Source organism: Martes martes (genome assembly GCF_963455335.1).
Source record: "Martes martes genome assembly, chromosome: 10".
Lineage (NCBI taxonomy): Eukaryota > Metazoa > Chordata > Mammalia > Carnivora > Mustelidae > Martes > Martes martes.
Window position 1 is genome coordinate 1109797 of NC_137898.1, and position 19878 is coordinate 1129674.

Below are 19878 nucleotides of genomic sequence, written 5' to 3' on the forward strand. Positions count from 1 at the left end.
AGAAGTTATTATCAACAGTTATATGCCAATAAGGTAAGCAACCCAGATGAAATGGAGGCATTCCTGGAAAACTATAAACTCCCAAAATTGAACCAGGAAGAAATTGACAACCTGAATAGACCGATATCTAGTAACGAGATTGAAGCAGTGATCAAAAACCTCCCAAAAAACAAGAGCCCAGGACCCGACGGATTCCCTGGGGAATTCTATCAATCTTTCAAAGAAGAAATAACACCTATTCTCCTGAAGCTGTTTCAAAAAATTGAAGCAGAAGGAAAACTTCCAGACTCTTTTTTTAAAAAAGATTTTATTTATTTATTTGACACAGAGAGAGAGCGAGAGATCGCAAGTAGGCAGAGAAGCAGGCAGAGAGAGAGGGGCAAGCAGGCTCCCTACCGAGCAGAGAACCCGATGTGGGGCTCGATCCCAGGACCCTGAGATCGTGACCTGAGCTGAAGGCAGAGGCTTAACCCATGGAGCCACCCAGGCGACCCTGTACAGAAGCTTTTTATCTTGAAGTTCCAATAGTTCATTTTTGCTTTTGTTTCCCTTGCCTTCAGAGATGTGTCTAGCAAGAAGTTGCTACAGCCAATATCAAAGAGCTTATTGCCTGAGTTCTCCTCTAGGGTTTTGATGGCTTCCTGTCTCACATTTAGGTCTTTCACCCATTTTGAGTTCATCTTTGTGTGTGGTCTAAGAGAGTGGTCCAGTTTCATTCTTCTGCATGTGGCTGTCCAATTTTCCCAGTACCATTTGTTAAAGATACTGCCTTTTTTTCCACTGGACATTCGTTCCTGCTTTGTCAAAGAATAGTTGACCATAGAGTCAGGGGTCCATTTCAGGGCTCTCTGTTCTGTTCCGTTGATCTATGTATCTGTTCTTGAACCAGTACCATACTGTCTTGGTGATCACAACTTGGTGATACAACTTGAAGTCGGGAATTGTGATGCCACCAGCTTCGGTTTTCTTTTCTTTTTTTTTTTTTTTTTTAAGATTTAAAAAAAAATAAGCATATAACGTATTATTAGCCCCAAGGGTACAGGTCTGTGAATCGCCAGGTTTACAGACTTCCAGCACTCACCACAGCACTCCCCAATGTCCATAAGCCCACGACCCTCTCCCTACCCCCCTACCCCCGGCAACCCTCAGTTTGTTTTGTGAGATTAAGAGTCTCTTATGGCTTGTCTCCCTCCCGATCCCATCTTGTTTCATTTATTCTTTTCTTATCCCCCAAACCCCCCACATTGCCTCTCAGCTTCCTCGAATCAGGGAGATCATATGATAATTGTCTTTCTCTGATTGGCTTATTTCATTAAGCATAATAACCCTCTAGTTCCATCCACGTTGTTGCAAATGGCAAGATTTCATTTCTTTTGATGGCTGCATAGTATTCCATTGTATGTATGTATGTGTGTGTATATATATATACATATATAAATATATATGTATATATGTATATATATGTATATATTATATATAATATATATGTATATATTATATATATATTATATATCATATATATAATATATATGTATATGTATATATGTACATATATTATATATATAATATATATATACATATGTATATGTATATATGTATGTATGTATGTGTGTGTGTGTGTGTATATATATATATATATATATATATATATATATACCACATCTTCTGTATCCATTCCTCTGTTGATGGACATCTAGGTTCTTTCCATAGTTTGGCTATTGTGGACATTGCTGCTATAAACATTCGGGGGCACGTGCCCCTTCGGATCACTACGTTTGTATCTTTAGGGTAAATACCCAGTAGTGCGATTGCTGGGTCACAGGGTAGCTCTATTTTCAACGTTTTGAGGAACCTCCATGCTGCTTTCCAGAGTGCTGCACCAGCTTGCATTCCCACCAGCATTGTAGGAGGGTTCCCCTTTCTGTGCATCCTCGCCAGCATCTGTCATTTCCTGACTTGTTAATTTTAGCCATTCTGACTGGTGCGAGGTGGCATCTCACTGGGGTTATGATTTGTATTTCCCTGATGCTGAGTGATGTGGAGCACTTTTTCATGTGTCTGTTGGCCATCTGGATGTCTTCTTTGCAGAAATGTCTGTTCGTGTCCTCTGCCCATTTCTTGATTGGATTATTTGTTCTTTGGGTGTTGAGTTTGCTAAGCTCTTTATAGATTTTGGATACTAGCCCTTTATCTGATATGTCGTTTGCAAATATCTTCTCCCATTCTGTCAGTTGTCTTTTGGTTTTGTTAACCGTTTCCTTTGCTGTGCAAAAGCTTTTGATCTTGATGAAGTCCCAATAGTTCATTTTTGCCCTTGCTTCCCTTGCCTTTGGTGAGTTTCTAGGAAGAAGTTGCTGCGGCTGAGGGGCAAGAGGTTGCTGCCTGTGTTCTCCTCAAGGATTTTGATGAATTCCTGTCTCACACTGAGGTCTTTCATCCATTTTGAGTCCATTTTCATGTGTGGTGTAAGGAAGTGGTCCAGTTTCATTTTTCTGCATGTGGCTGTCCAGTTTTCCCAACACCATTCGTTGAAGAGGCTGTCTTTTTCCCACTGGACCTTCTTTCCTGCTTTGTCGAAGATTAGTTGACCGTAGAGTTGAGAGTCCATTCCTGGGCTCTCTATGCTGTTCCGTTGACCTGTGTGTCTGTTTTTGTGACAGTACCATACTGTCTTTGTAGTAGAGCTTAAGTCTGGAATTGTGATGCTTCCAACTTTGGTTTTCTTTTTCAACATTCCTCTGGCTCTTTGGGGTCTTTTCTGGTTCCACATACATTTTAGGATTATTTGTTCCTTTTCTTTGAAAGAAATGGATGGTATTTTGATAGGGATTGCATTAGACGTGCAGATTGCTTTGGGTAGCATAGACATTTTCACAACACTTGTTCTTCTAATCCATGAAGGTTTTTTCATTTCTTTGGGTCTTCCTCAATTTCTTTCACGGGTACTTTGTAGTTTTCTGAGTACAGATTCTTTACCTCTTTGGATAGGTTTATTCCTAGGTATCTTATGGTTTTGGGTGCAATTGTAAATGGAATTGACTTCTTAATTTCTCTTTCTTCTGTCTTGCTGTTGGTGTATAGAAATGCAACTGATTTTTGTGCATTGGTTTTCTATCCTGACACTTTACTGAATTCCTGTATGAGTTCTAGCAGTTTTGGGGTGGGGTCTTTTGGGTTTTCCATATAAAGTGTCGTATCATCTCTAAAGAGTGAGAATTTGACTTCTTTGCTGATTCAGATGCATTTTATTTCTTTTTGTTGTCTGATTGCTGAGGCTAGGACTTCTAGCCCGATGTTGAATAGCAGTGGTGATAGTGGACAGTCCCACCGTGTTCCTGGCCTTAGGGGAAAAGCTTTCAGTTTTTCCCCATTGACAATGATATTCGCTGTGGGATTTTCATAGATGGCTTTGATGATATTGAGGTATGTACCCTTATATCCCTACACTGTGAAGAGTTTTGATCAAGAAAGGATGCTGCACTTCGTCAAATGCTTTTCCAGCATCTATTGAGAGTATCATATGGCTCTTGTTCTTTCTTTAATTAATGTATTGTATCACATTGATTGATTTGCAGATGTTGAACCAACCTTGCCGCTCCGGAATAAATCCCACTTGGTCGTGGTGAATAATCCTTTTCATGTACTGTTGGATCCTATTGGCTAGTATTTTGGTGAGAATTTTCGCATCTGTGTTCATCAAGGATATTGGTCTGTAATTCTCCTTTATGATGGGGTCTTTGTCTAGTTTTGGGATCAATGTAATGCTGGCCTCATAAAATGAATTTGGAAGTTTTTCCTTCGTTTCTATATTTTGGAACAGTTTCAGGAGAATAGGTTTCAATTCTTTTTTTTTTTTTTTTTAAATTTTCAGCGTAACAGTATTCATTGTTTTTGCACCACACGCAGTGCTCCATGCAATCGGTGCCCTCCCTAATACCCACCACCTGGTTCCACCAACCTCCCAGCCCCGCCCCTTCAAAACCCTCAGGTTGTTTTTCAGAGTCCATAGTCTCTCATGGTTCACCTGCCCTTCCAATTTCCCTCAACTCCCTTCTCCTCTCCATCTCCCCATGTCCTCCATGTTATTTATTATGCTCCACAAATAAGTGAGACCATGTGATAATTGACTCTCTCTGCTTGACTTAGTTCACTCAGCATAATCTCTTCCAGTCCCATCCATGTTGCTACAAAAGTTGGGTATTCGTCCTTCCTGATGGAGGTGCAATACTCCGTAGTGTATATGGACCACATCTTCCTTATCCATTCGTCCGTTGAAGGGCATCTTGGTTCTTTCCACAGTTTGGCGACCGTGGCCATTGCTGCTATGACCATTGGGGTACAAATGGCCCTTCTTTTCACTCCATCTGTATCTTTGGGGTAAATACCCAGTAGTGCAATTGCAGGGTCATAGGGAAGCTCTATTTTTAATTTCTTGCGGAATCTCCACATTGTTCTCCAAAGTGGCTGCACCAACTTGCATTCCCACCAACTGTGTAGGAGGGTTCCCCTTTCTCCACATCCTCTTCAGCAAGCGTTGTTTCCTGTCTCGCTAATTTTGGCGATTCTAACTGGTGTAAGGTGGTGTCTCAATGTGGTTTTGATTTGAATCTCCCTGATGGCTAGTGATGATGAACATTTTCTCATGTGTCTGGTAGCCATTTGTATGTCTTTGTTGAAGAAGTGTCGGTTCATATCTTCTGCCCATTTTTTGATATGATGATCTGTTTTGTGTGTGTTGAGTTTGAGGAGTTCTTTATAGTTCTTGATAGGATATCAACCTTTTGTCTGTACTGTCATTTGCAAATATCTTCTCCCATTCCGTGGGTTGCCTCTTTGTTTTGTTGACTGTTTCCTTTGCTGTGCAGAAGCTTTTGATCTTGATGAAGTCCCAAAAGTTCATTTTCGCTTTTGTTTCCTTTGCCTTTGGAGACATATCTTGAAAGAAGTTGCTGTGGCTGATATCGAAGAGGTTACTGCCTATGTTCTCCTCTAGGATTCTGATGGATTCCTGTCTCACATTGAGGTCTTTTAACCATTTCGGGTTTATCTCTGTGGACGGTGTAAGAGAATGGTGGAATTTCATTTTTCTACATATAGCTGTCCAGTTTTTCCAGTACCATTTATTGAAGAGACTGTTTTTTTCCACTGGATATTTTTTCCTGTTTTGTCAGAGATTATTTGACCGTAGAGTTTAGGGTCCATATCTGGGCTCTCTACTCTGTTCCACTGGTCGATGTGTCTGTTTTTATGCCAGTACCATGCTGTCTTGGTGATCACAGCTTTGTAGTAAAGCTTGAAATCAGGTAACGTGATGCCGCCAGTTTTGTTTTTGTTTTTCAACATTTCCTTAGCAATTCGGGGTCTCTTCTGAGTCCATACAAATTTTAGTATTATTTGCTCCAGCTCTTTGAAAAATGCCGGTGGAATTTTGATTGGAATGGCATTAAAAGTATAGATTGCTCTCGGCAGTATAGACATTTTGACAATGTTCATTCTTCTGATCCAAGAGCATGGAATGGTCTTTCATCATTTTTTTAATTAAATTTTTTATTTATTTTCAGCGTAACAGTATTCATTGTTTTTTCACCACACCCAGTGCTCCATGCAATCTGTGCCCTCCCTAATACCCACCACCTGGTTCCACCAACCTCCCAGCCCCGCCCCTTCAAAACCCTCAGGTTGTTTTTCAGAGTCCATAGTCTCTCATGGTTCACCTCCCCTTCCAATTTCCCTCAACTCCCTTCTCCTCTCCATCTCCCCATGTCCTCCATGTTATTTGTTCTGCTCCACAAATAAGTGAGACCATGTGATACTTGACTCTCTCTGACTTATTTCACTCAGCATAATCTCTTCCAGTCCTGTCCATGTTGCTACAAAAGTTGGGTATTCGTCCTTTCTGATGGAGGCAGAATACTCCATAGTGTATATGGACCACATCTTCCTTATCCATTCATCCGTTGAAGGGCATCTTGGTTCTTTCCACAGTTTGGCGACCGTGGCCATTGCTGCTATAAACATTGGGGTACAGATGGCCCTTCTTTTCACTCCATCTGTATCTTTGGGGTAAATACCCAGTAGTGCAATTGCAGGGTCATAGGGAAGCTCTATTTTTAATTTCCTGAGGAATCTCCACACTGTTCTCCAAAGTGGCTGCACCAACTTGCATTCCCACCAACAGTGTAAGAGGGTTCCCCTTTCTCCACATCCTCTCCAACACACGTTGTTTCCTGTCTTGCTAATTTTGGCCATTCTAACTGGTGTAAGGTGGTGTCTCAATGTGGTTTTGATTTGAATCTCCCTGACGGCTAGTGATGATGAACATTTTTTCATGTGTCTGGTAGCCATTTGTATGTCTTCATTGGTCTGTTCTCCTTTTTAAAGATTGTTTTGGCTGCTCAAGGTTGCTTGAGCTTCCATGTGAACTCTAGAGTCAGCTTGTCAGTTTCCCCCCAGAAGACAGCTGGGATTCTGATGGGGAGCGCACTGCATCTGTGGCTCGGTCGGGGAAGTATTGCCATCTTAACTCCATTAAGTCTCCAGGTCTATGAGCTTTGTATTAGTGAGGTCTGGCTGCCATAACAAAATACCAGACACGATGGCTTAAACAAAAGAAATTAACCTTCTTACAGTGCTGGAAGCCAGAGCCCCAAAGCAAGGTGCCTACAGAGTCAGTTTCTGGTGAAAACTCTTCCTTTGGGTTGCAGATGGCTGTGTTCTCACTGTGTGGACACACTGCCTTTCCCTAGCAAGAGAGAGAGAGAGAGAGAGGGAGAGAGAGAGAGATAGGTGTATGGAAAGGAGAGAGAGATGGGGGAGAGAGAGAGAGAGAGAGAGAGAGAGAGAGATAGAGATGTATGGAAAGGAGAGAGAGATGGAGGGGGAGAGAGATGGAGAGAGAGAGAGAGAGAGGTGGAGAGAAGGAGAGAGATATGGAGTGAGAACAATGGAGAGAGAGAGATGGAGAGAGAGAGATATGGAGAGAGAGCGCTGGGTGTCTCTTCCTACCAGGACACCAGTCCTCTGTGATCTGCCCACCCTTCTTACCTCATGTAACCACAATCACTTCCATTGAGTCTCCATGTCTACACCCAGTGCTCAGCGGGTCAGGGCTTCTGTGAGTGCGTTTGGTGGGGCACAAACATTCAGTCTCCCCATTTACTTACATCTCCTTTAATTTCTTTTAACAATGTTTTGTGGCTTTCAGCATATTGGTTTTGTACCTCTCCTGTTAAATCCATTCCCACGTATTTTATTCTTTCATTCTCTTTCTGTTGGGCATGAGCTTTTTTCTTAATTTTGTGTTCAGCTCCTTCATGGGAAGTGAACAGACATACCGTCAGTTTTCATGTGTTGATCTTGTGTCCTGAGACCTTGCCGGACTTGTCCACTGGTTTCAGGTCCTTAGAGCACGATGGCTCCTACACGTTGACAAATAGGTCAGATTCACTGGGAGTCAGATCAAAGCAAATTAAAAAGTAAGATGCTGATATCCACCAGTCTGGCAAAAATTAGCAAGAGTGATGACAGCCATTGCTCATGAAGTTGGGGAAAGGAGCTCTTGTACATCGTTCTTGGGACGTAAGTTGGTGTAGTTTTTTTTGAAAGCATCATTTAATAAAATTCGGTGATATCAATACAATTGCCTTGAAATTACTAAAAGTAAAATGCGAGTACAAACAGACCATATATATATATATATATACACACACACACACATATATATACACACGCACGCGCACACACACACACATATATATATGTGTGTGTGAATATATATATATATTTATGTACACACTCACAACACAGACATTGGCACCCCCACCACCACCAAATTCGAAACCAATAATAATACCTATTAGAAACATTACATTAGCCATACCAGTTGAATTGGAGATATTTCCCAACGGAATTGGTGGGTGAGAAAAGTGGATATAGAGAAACAAGCATAATAGGATCTCATTTTGGTAACAAAACAGTACAAAGTATTTCTTTTCATTTATTTCTTCCCGTTTGTTGAGGGATAGTTGACATACAGTGTAATGTTAGTTTCAGGTATATGATATCCCTTCTGTCCACTACCTGGTGCTCATCACACCAGGACAACAGGGCACTCCTTCATCCCCATCACCTGTTCCCCTATCCCCCACCCTCCCACCCACCTCTGGTCTCATCAGTGTGTTTTCTAGAGCTAAGACTCTGTTTCCTGGTTTGTCTCTTTTGTTTCCCCGCTGCTCATTTGTTTTGTTTCTTAAGTTCCACATATGAGTGAAATCATATGGTATTTGTTTTTCTCTGACTAATTTCACTTAGCATAATACTCTCTAGCTCCATCCACATCATGGCAAATGGCAAGATTTCATTCTTTTTGATGGCTCAGTAATATTCTGTCCTCTCTATACACCAAATCATTGTCTCCCTCAGACCTAGGATTGAGGGTCAGGTCAGGGCCAGAACAAGGGTTAGGGTTAGGGCCCAGGTGAGGGGATGTGCCTGTTAGTGGCTGTACAGAGACCTCCCTGGAGGGATAAATTGAGGGCGAGGGGTAGGGTGAGGGTCAGGCTCAGGGCTTGGATGCGGGGGCTAGGTTGAGTGTGTGGGTTAGGGTTAGGTTTTCACTAGGTAGCATACCCTCTCGCTCCGCCCACGTCATTGTAAATGGCAAGATTTCATTCTGTTTTTATGGCCGAGTGATAGTCCACTGTCCACACCCCACATCTTCTTTATCCATTCATCCATGGATGGCCACTTGGGCTGCTTCCATACCTTGGCTGTGGTCAGTAATACCTCCATGAATGTGAGGCTGCAGATATCTGTTTGAATTTGTGTTTTTGTTTTCTTTGGATAAATACCCAGGGGTGGAATGACTGGGTCACACGGAAGTTCTATTTTTAATTTTTTGAGGAACCACCATGCTGTTTTCCTGAGAGCCTGGACCAATCGTTCCTCCTGCCACAGGGCAGGAGGGAGGGTTCCTGAAACGGTACGAAATATCCCTCACACATATTTTGTGTATGTGCGTGAGGGAGGAATGGAATAGTGGTTGGGGGCAGAGGAGGCCGGCCGTAGGAGGCAGGCAAAGAGGCAGTTGAGAATACAAAAACGAATCCAGTAGGTTACGTGATCCTACTTGTGTCAGAGTTATTTACATGCGTGCCCGTGCATGGCGAAACCCAAACTTACACCTGCGTCTTCTTCCTAGGAGGGATATCCATGATATATGGTGATGGTTTTCTTAGTGTGGAGCCCCGTGTGGGGCTTGAGCTCACAACCCTGAGATCAGGACCTGAGCTGAGATTAAGAGTTGATGCTCAGGGGAGCCTGGGTGGCTCCGTCGGTTAAGCTGCTGCCTCTTTGGCTCAGGTCACGATCCCAGGGTCCTGGGATCGAGTCCTGCATCGGGCTTCTTGTCCAGCGGGGAGCCTGCTTCTCTCTCTGCCTCTGCCTGCCACTCTGCCTGCTTGTGCTCTCTCTCTGACAAATAAATAAATAAAACCTTAGAAAAAGCAAAAGAAGAGTTGATGCTCAACTGACTGAGCCACCCAGGTGCCCCTCCAGGCTATATGTTTTATGAAAAAAGTCAAAGAAATGTGGGCCGCATCATTTTAATTGGTATACACATAGGACCGCTGCAGCCAGCCTTCTGGTGAAGAGTTTGGGGACTGCCTTCTTTTCTGTGCATATCCGCAGGGAGCTTTCCTGTGTCCAGGTGGACACACCAGGAAAGTCAGAAGACCACCACATTATCTGCGAGATTTTTGCTGTGGAGGGGAATGAATGTCTTACTAGGCCTAAGAATGGTTGTCGGATTCTGAATTTATTAGATCTATGAAATTAAGAAGAAAAATGGGGTGAAGGACTTACTGCTGACGGCTCTTAATTTTGCCCAATGAGGACGTAAACAGCATCTCTCATGAAATCAGTATGGGTTAAGGAGATGTTAGTGTCCAGAGTTAGCAAAGAGGGAATCTCAGTGCACGGTTAGCTCTTCACATGGAATGGTTTTACCTTTAGGAGAAACACACCTTCCCCTTGCTTCCTGGATGGGCCATAGCACAGCTGTGATCTAGACGGGGATGGAACAGGAGGGCTGTCTGCACCGGTCCCCCAGCCTCCTCGATGTCTTTCTGCGTGGCGTCCAGCAGGACTGGCTCCTGCCACCACTAGCCCCCCTTCCTTTTCCTCAGCAGCTTTTCCGAACTCCGCACCCCTGGCAGGCCGCTCTGAGGTTCCTGCCTGCCTCTTTCGCCTGGAAGGTCAGACCTCAAGGTCGGGTCTCAGGCGCTGTTTGCTGCCATTTCCCCAGGGCCAGAGCAAGGCCGGCATCCAGCAGGTGCTCACTAAGGGCTCGCAGTGCCGGCGAGGGGTCGCAGGCATCACTGAGAGACCCAGTGTTTCTCCCTAAGGGGCCGGGAGTCCCGATGCCCACGATGTCTGTCTTTAAGAATTACTTTGAAGACGGGGCGCCTGGGTGGCTCAGTGGGTCAAAGCGTCTGCCTTCGGCTCAGGTCATGATCTCAGGGTCCTGGGGTCGAGCCCCGCATCGGGCTCTCTCCTCGGCAGGGAGCCTGCTTCCCACCCTCTCTCTGCCTGCCTCTCTGACTGCTTGTGATCTCTCTCTCTCTCTCTGTCAAATAAATAAATAAAATCTTTCTAAAAAAAGAGTTACTTAGAAGACTGTTAATTTAAAATGAAGTGGTCTGGATTATTTTGCATTTATGTTACTTTATTTTATTTTCTTAGAGATGTGGTCCATATGCACAATGGAATATTCCTCAGCCATCAGAAAGGATGAGTACCCACCATTTGCATCGACATGGATGGAACTGGAGGGGATTACGCTGAGTGAAGTAAGTCAAGCAGAGAAAGTCAACTACCATAGGGTTTCACTTACCTGTGGAACATAAGGAGTAGCATGGAGGACATTAGGAGGATGAAAGGAAAAATGAGAGGGGGATATTGGAGGGAGAGGTGAACCATGAGAGACTATGGACTCTGGGAAATAAAATGAGGGTGTCAGAGGGGAGGGGGTGGGGGGATGGGTTGGCCTAGTGGTGGGTATTAAGGAGGGCACAGATTGCATGGAGCACTGGGTTTGATACGCAAACAATGAATCAGGGAACATGACATCAAACACTAATGAGGTACTGTGTGGTGACTAACGTAACACAACAAAAAGAAAAAGGAAAAAAAAAAAGGAAGATATATTCACTTACTTGAGAGAGAGAGAGCACGAGCCGGGGAAGGGCAGAGGCAGAAGGGGAGAGAGGATCCCAAGCAGACTCTGAGTGGAGCCGGAAGCCAATACAGGGCTTGATCTCACAACCCTGAGATCATGACCCGAGCCAAAACCAAGAGTTGGACGCTTAACCAACCGAGCCCCCCCCAGAACCCCTTATGTGTTACCTTAAGCTACATTTAAAATCAGTATCATAAACATGTAGTTTAAAAAGGCAAATAGTACTGGAAGATGTACCAAAAATCTCGTGTTCACCCTCCATCTCTGCCGCCCGAATCGCTCTCTACACGTGGACGTTTTCTCTCATCTTTGTCCCCATACTTTAAAGCCGTATTCTGTCCCTTCTTGGTTCATCAGTCCCGTGTGCGTTATATGTCACCTTCTCACAGGGACAAAGCCTTCCTCTGTAATTCTAGACAAAACGTCTTGGCAAGCAAACAAGGGCACGCGCACCGAGCCCCAGGAGAGGGGCGCCTAGACTCCCGACACAGGGTGCTCCCGAGGTGGGTGCACTAGCGCTGGACCGGCAGAGCAGGGGGCTGCGCTTACGTACGTGTCACTCAGGCCCAGGCCCTCAGAAGCCCGAGAGACTGAGCCCCACATGATCCTTCCTGGTGACAAAATTACCTTCTCAGACTGTGAAGATCGCAGTCTGGGCCACTGCCTGGCGACCCCCTGCGGATGCAAAGCTTTCTTACGTCACCAAGTCACCTGCCGGACCGTTAGGAAGCTCTCGCATACTTCCTCTGATAAAGAATGTTCTCACAAATAGCCTCGCCCCTGGTTTTCTTGGGGATAGCCAGCATTTGTTCCGTAGGACATAGTCTTTGTCTTTTCATGTTTTAATTTATTTTTTGTTATGTTTGGTTGGCCAACATATAGTATATCATTAGTTTTCGGTGTAGTGTTCAGCGATTCATTAGTTGCATGTAACACCCAGGCGCATCCCAACACGTGCCCTCCTTCGTACCCATCACCCGGTTAGGCCATCCCCCTCCTCTCTGCAACCCTCAGTTTGGTTCCTGGAGTCCAGAATCTCTCATGGTCTGTCTCCCTCTCTGGTTTCTTTCCATTCCGTTTTCCCTCCCTTCCCCTGTGGTCCGCTGTGCTGTTCCTTATGTTCCTTACGTTCCACATACGAGTGAGAACATACGATAATTGTCTTTCTCTGCTTGACTTACTTCACTCAGCAAAATCCTCTCTAGTTCCATCCGTGTCGATGCACATGGTGGGTATTCATCCTTTCCGATGGCGGAGGAATAATCCGTCATATATACGGACCACGTCTTCTTTATCCACTCATCTGTTGAAGGGCATCTCCGCTCCTTCCACAGTTTGGCGATTGTGGACATTGACCCGTGGACGTTGGGGTGCAGATGGCCCTTCTTTTCACTACGTCTGTATCTTTGGCGTAAGACCCTAGTCGTGCGATCTCTGGGTCATAAGGTAGCTCTATTTTTTAATATCTTGAGGACCCTCCATACTGTCTTCCCGGGTGGCTGCACCAGCGTGCATTCCCACCAACGGTGTAAGAGGATTCCCCTTTCTCTCATCCTTGTTAGCATTTCCTGTCTGGTTAATTTTTGCCATTCTAATCTTTTAAAAAGATTTTCTTTCTTTATTTGACAGAAAGAGACACAGTGAGAGAGGGAGCACAAGCAGGGGGAGTGGGAGAGGGAGAACAGGCTTCCCACAGAGCAGGGAACCCTGTGAGGGACTCGATCCCAGGACTTTGGGATCATGACCTGAGCCAAAGGCAGACGCTTGATGACTGAGCCACACAGATGCCCCAATTTTTGCCATTCTAGCTGGTGAACGGTGTTACCTCATAGTGGTGTTTATTTGTATTTTCCTGATGGCTAATGATGTTGAACATTTTTTCATGTGTCTGTTGGCCATTTGTATGTCTTTGGAGAAGTGTCTGTTCATGTCTTCTGCCCACTTATTGACTGGGTTATTATTATTAATTGGGGGGACGTGTTGAGTTTGTGAAGTTCTTTAGAGATCTTGGATACCAACTCTTTATCTGATATGCCATTTGCAAGTATCTTCTCCCATTCTGTAGAGAAGATTACCTCTTAGTTTTGTTGACTGTTTCCTCTGTTGTGCAAAAGCTTTTTATCTTGATGAAGTCCCAAAAGTTCATTTTGCTTCTGTTTCCCTTGTCTTTAGAGACCCGTGTTGAAAGACATCACTGTGGTCAATGTGGAAGAGGTTACTCCCTATGTTCTCCTCTCGGATTTTGATGGATTCCCATCTGACGCGGAGGACTCATCCATTTTGAGTTTATCTTTGTGTATGGTGTGAGACAATGTACATTCTTTCATTCTTCTGCATGTGGCTGTCCAATTTTCCCAGCACCATTTATTGAAGAAACTGTCTTTTTCCCATTGGATATTCTTTCCTGATTTGTTGAAGATTAGTTGACCATAGAGTTGAGGTCGCATTTCTGGGCTCTCTATTCTGTTCCATTGATCTATGTGTCTGTTTTGGTGCCAAAACCATGCTGTCTTGATGATCACAGCTTTATGATATAGCTTGAAGTCAGACTGAGATGCCCCCAGCTTTGATTTCCTTTTTCAACAATCTCCTGGCGATTTGGGATCTTTTCTGGTTTCATACAAATTTTAGGTTTCCTTGTTCCAGCTCTGTAAAAAAATGTTGATGGTATTTTGATAGGGTGGGCACTGAAAGTGTCAATTGCTCTGGATGGCATAGACGTTTTCACAATGATTTTTTCCACTCCGTGACCGTGGAAATACAACTTTTTTCGTTGCTGCATCTTAAAAAAACAAAAGAAATGCAACTGATTTCTGCGCATTGATTTTGTATCCTGCCATGCTGATGAATTGCTGTATGAGTTCTAGTAATTTGGGGTGGAGTCTTTTGCGTTTTCCTCATAAAGTATCATATCACCCGCAAAGGGAGAGAGTTTGACCTCTTTGCCAGTTTGAATGCCTTTCATTTCTTTTTGTTGTGATTGCTGAGGCTAGGACTTCTAGCATTATGTTGAGCAGAAGTGGTGAGGGTGGGCATCCCTGTTGTGTCTCGCCCTCATAAAAAAAAGCTCTCAGTTTTTCCGTGTTGAGAATGATATTCACGGAGGGCTTTTCATAAATGGCTTTTATGATATTGAGGTATGTTCGCTCTATCCCTATATTCTGAAGAGTTTTAATCAGGAGAGAATGCTGTATTTCATCAAATGCTTTTTCTGCATCTATTGAGAGGATCATATAGTTCTTACCGTTTCTTTAATTAATGTAGTACGCCACATTGATTGATTTGCAAATGTTGACACACCCTTGTATCCTAGGGATAAATCCCACCTGGTGCTGGTGAATAATCCTTTTAATGTACTGTTGGATCCTATTGGCTAGGATCTTGTCGAATATTTTGGCATCCATGTTCATCAGGAATATCGGTCTGTAACTCTTCTTTTTGATGGGGTCTTTGTCTGGTTTTGGGATTGGTGTAATGCTGGCCTCATAGAACAAGTCTGGGAGTTTTCCTTCCATTTCTATTTTTCAGAATAGCTTCAGTAGTATAGGTATGACTTGTTCTTTAGGTGTTTGGTGGAGTTTCCCTGGGAAGCCATCTGGCCCTGGACTCTTGTTTTTTGGGAAGTTTTTGATGACTGCTTCAATTTCCTTGCTGGTTATTGGTCGGTTCGGATTGTCTATTTCTTCCTGTTTCAGTCTTGGTAGCTTATAAGTATCCAAGAATGCATCCATTTCTTCCAGATTACCTAGTTTGTTGGCACGCAGCTTTGGCACGTGGTAGTAAGTTATAATAATTGTCTCTATTTCCTTGGTATTAGTTGTGATTTCTCCACTCTCATTCAAGACTTTATTAATTTGGGTCCATTCTCTTTTGTTTTGGATAAGTCTGGCCAGAGGTTTATTTTTTTCAAAGAACCAGCTTCTAGTTTCATCGACCTGTTCTACTAGTCTTCTAGATTCTATTTCATTGATGTCTGCTCTAATCTTTATAATTTCTCTTCTGCGCTTGTTTTAGGCTTTATTTGCTGTTCTTTCTCCAGGTCCTTCAGGTGTGAGGTTAGCTTGCGCATTTGGGATTTTTCTAAATTTTTGAGTGGGACTTGGATGGCTGTGTACTTCCCTCAGGACTGCCTTGGCAGTATCCCATAGATTTTGAACCGATGTGTTTTCATTTTCATTGGTTTGCCTGAATTGCTTCAGTTCCTCTCTAATTTCCTGGTTGAGCCATTCGCTCTTTAGCAGGATGCTTTTTAACCTCTAAGTGTTTGCGTTCCTTTCAGATTTTTCCTTGTAGTTGAGTTCCAGTTTCAAAGCATTGTGGTCTGAAAATATGCAGGGAATCATCTTAGTCTTTTGGTATCGGTTGAGACCAGATGTATGACTCAGTGTGTGATCTGTTCTGGAGAAATTTCCGTGGGCACTCAAGAAGAATTAGAATACTGTTGTTTTAGGATGGAATGTTCTGTATGTATCTCTGAAGTCCATTTGGTCCAGTGTGTCCTTCAAAGCTCTTGTTTGTTGATCTTCTGCTCAGGGGATCTGTCCATGGCTGTGAGGGGAGTGTTGAAGTCTCCTCTTATTAATGTACTATTGTCAATAGGATTCCTTATTTTGGTTATTAGTTGGTTTAGGTAGTTAGCCGCTCCCAAGTTGGGGGCATAGATAATTACAATTGTTACGTCTTTTTTTGGATAGACCCTTTCAGAATGATATAGTGTCCCTCTACATCTCTTACGACAGTCTTTGGTTTGAAATCTAATTTGTCCGATATGAGAATTGCTACCTCAGCTTTCTTTTGAGGTCTATTGGCATGGTAAATTGTTCTCCATGCCCTTACTTTCAATCTGGAGGTGTCTTTAGGTTCAAGATGAGTCTCCTGTAGACAGTATGTGGATGGGTCCTGCTCTTTAAATCTGATCTGAAACCCTGTATCTTTTGATGCGAGTATTTAATCCATTCGCATTGAGAGTAACTATTGAGAGATACGATTTTAGTGCCATCATACTGCCTGTAAAGTCCCTGTTTCTATAGGTAGTCTCTGTCAATTTCTGGTCCATATTACTCTTGGGGTTTTCTTCTTTTATAGAATCCCCCTTAATATTTCTTGCAGGGCTGGCTTGGTGGTCACATATTCTTTCAGTTTCTGCTGGTCCAGAAAGCTCTTTATCTCTCCATCCACTCTGAATGACAGCCTTGCTGGATGAAGTATTCCTAGCTGCACTTGAAAGATGAATTAATTAACTAATTAATTAACTAACACCTAATGCATTATTTCAGGGGTACAGGTCTGTGATTCATCAGTCTTACACAATTCACAGCACTCACCATAGCACATGCCCTCCCCAATGTCCAGCACCCAGCTGCCCCATCCCTCTTGCATGTTCCTCTCATTTAGGACCCTGAATATGTCTTGCCAGCCCTTTCTGGCTTGCCAGGTCTCTGTGGGTAGGTCTGATGTTATTCTGATGTTCCTCCCTCCACACATAAGGAATCTCTTTCACCTAGCTTCTTCCAGGATAGCTTCCTTGGCTTTAAGATTTGCAAGCTTCACTATTATATGTCAGAGTGTTCACCTAATTTTATTGATTTTGGGTGGGGTCTTCTCTTCCTCTTGGATACGAATGCTTGTTTCCTTCCCCAGACTGGGGGAAGTTCTCAGCTGTGATTTGCTCAAATATACCTTTTAGCCCTCTCACTCCCTCCACTCCCTCAGAGATCCCAGTAATTCTGACATTGGAATGTTTCATGGCATCATCGATCTCTCTGTCGATTTTCAGGGATTACTAGCTGCCTGTTCCTATATTCCTCGGCTTCCTTCCTATCAGCTTATCTTCTAGGTCACTGATTGGTTATTCTACCTCATATACCCTGGCTGTTAGAGTATCCAGTTTAGACTGTCTCTCAGTCATGACGTTTTTAAGTTCAGCTTGACTGGATCTCATTTCTGCTCTTAGAGATTCTATATTGTCACTAATGCTTTTTTCAAGCCTAGCTATTGACTTTACGATTAGTATCCTGAGTTCCACCTCTGACATCTTGCTTATATCTATATCCATTAGTTCTGTGGCGGAGGACATTGTCTCTGGCTCTTTTCTTTGTTGGGAGTTCCTCTTCCTAGTCATTCTGTCAAGGGATGGTTGAGTGAATGGACAGAATCCAGAATATCAACCACGACCCAAGCAAAATGCACCTTAGAAAAAAATCCGAAGTGGTCAAAAGCTACCACAGGTATGCAACCAGAGCCAAGATGATCTCAAACCATAAGAAAGAAAAAATGGGGGTGGTGGGGAGAGAGAGTATAATTTCTCAGGATGGACAAACCGGGGCGATCTGCCTGTTCTTGTTTGATTTTTGGTCTGTGTGGTAGAAGGCACTGTATCCCCCAACAGCAAAGAAATCAGAACTTATATATATCAAGGTAAGTTGAGTAGAGTGAAAAGCAGTCTAGTATGGGGCATACATCTTTAAAACATCGATGTGAAAAAAACAAAAGTTAAGAAGCAACTTAAAAACATAGGCTGGGTGTGTGCCCGGGTGGCTCAATCAGTTAAGCAGCTGCCTGCAGCTCACGTCATGATTCCAAGGCCCTGGGATTGAGGCCTATGTCAGGCTCCCTGCTTAGTGGGGAGTCTGCTTCTCCCTCTCCCTCTGCTCTCCTCCTTACTCTTGCTCTTTCTATCTCTCACAAATAAATAAATAAAACAAAAAAAAAAGAATCGGTTGGGAAGTAAGAATCTATTTGAAATGGGAACAGGGTAAAAACAAAGAAAAAGAAAGAAAACATAAGCAGAGAAACTAAAGAAGGCATGTAACCTTTTAGCCTAAAGTATGGACAAGCCATGCGGGACCACTCGGAGCTCCCTATATTATTTCCCCCCCAGTGCTGGAGTTTTCCAGTCCTGTGGGAAATGAGCTGACCATTCACCTCTTCTTCTAGTCTGTCTTCTGGGGGCCGGGCCTGCTGCTCGGATTCTTAGGCATCTTTGCCTGGGGGGAGTTGCCCCTCCCCTTGCCAGGGGGATGCGCTTAATGTGAGCTGGTCAGCTGTGTGGCTTTTGTTCCCTGGCGTCACTGTACGTCTCTTTAGAGGGTCAGAGCAAACCTGGCCTTGCAGGAATCTGGCCCAGAGTCGCAAGTTCGTTGCACACCCTGCCCGCCTCCCGCCGCCAACAAATCCTCCAGGTCAAACCATCTCCCCTCTGTGCGTACCAGACTCCACAGACTCCTGCAGCTCTTGCCTGCTGCACCTCTCCCGAGGCAGTCATGAAGACCCATGAGCATCTCTGTGCTTTGTGACTTTGCAACTGCTAGCGGAGGTGGGTTCACGGTGCACCCTCTTCCACAGCTCCCTAATCGTGCTGGGTGCTGCCCCGGCACCTCTTTGTGGGCCACAGCGCCCTGACAGCTGTCCCTGTCATGGGCACAAGGTGTTCTACATCTCCCCTAGGATGTTAGCCCGCACCTAGTCCTTTTCAGGGTGGTCAGGCAGAGGGTGGTCTCCCTCCCGGCTTGGCTCACGGTTTATGGTGTCCAGAGCCGAAAGTCCCTTCTGGACTTGCTGACCATAACCAGTCTCCCCACTCCACTGCTTGAGTACTCTGCCGGTTCAGGCTTCCCCATTCTTTCGGAGTCTCCTGGAATCCCGAGACCACAACGATCCCCCTAGAATTCTGCCCTATTCGTCCCCTGTGCCCTTGGGGGTGCCTCTCACTAGAGCAGATTTCCAAGGGTCCTGAAATTTTGCTCCAGTGTTATATCACTTTCTAGTGGCCAGCTTATGGAAGCTCACTCCCCGCTCTGCTTATCTTCCTCTATTCCCCCCAAAGGTTCAGTTATATGAGTCACCATACAGTACATCATTAGGTTTTGATGTTGTGTTCCATGATTCGTTGTTTGCGTAGAACACCCAGTGCTCCACGCAATCCGTGCCCTCCTCAATACCCATCACTGGGCTAACACATCCCCTCATCCCCCTCCCCTCTGAAACCCTCAGTTTGATTCCCAGAGTCCACAGTCTCTCATGGTTCATCACCCCTTCTGATTCCCCCCATCCATTTTTCCCCTTCCTTCTCCTAATGTCCTCTGTGCTATTCCTTATGTTCCACAAATCAATGAAACCATAGGATAATTGTCTTTCTCTGCTGACTTATTTCACTCAGCATGATCCCCTCCAGTCCCATCCATGTGGATGCAAAAGTCGGGTATTCATCCTTTCTGATGGCTGAGTCATATTCCATTGTGTATATGGACCACATCTTCTTTATCCATTCATCTGTTGTAGTTATTTTTCTGCTTGTGGAGAGCCAGATAAATCTTACATCTCCGGCTGAATTCGTGTGTGTTCAGAACGGTTTGATAGATACCTAGCTGAATTCAAGGGACCAGACGAAACAAGACCCCCTATTCGGCCGCCATCTTGTCCTCCCCCCTGAAGCTCCAAGTTCAAGTTTTCAACCCTTCTTGTGATGATGTGAGGTGATAAAATACCTGTGTGTTGAGGTGAAGTGAGGTGGATGATGTGGGTGTGGGGCCACAGCATGACCGCCGCTCTCCCCTTCTGACACCACCTCAAGGGACCATCTACTTCCAGATGGAAGTTGACCACAGGTAGCTGAACTGTGTGAGCCACCAGGAAACTGATGC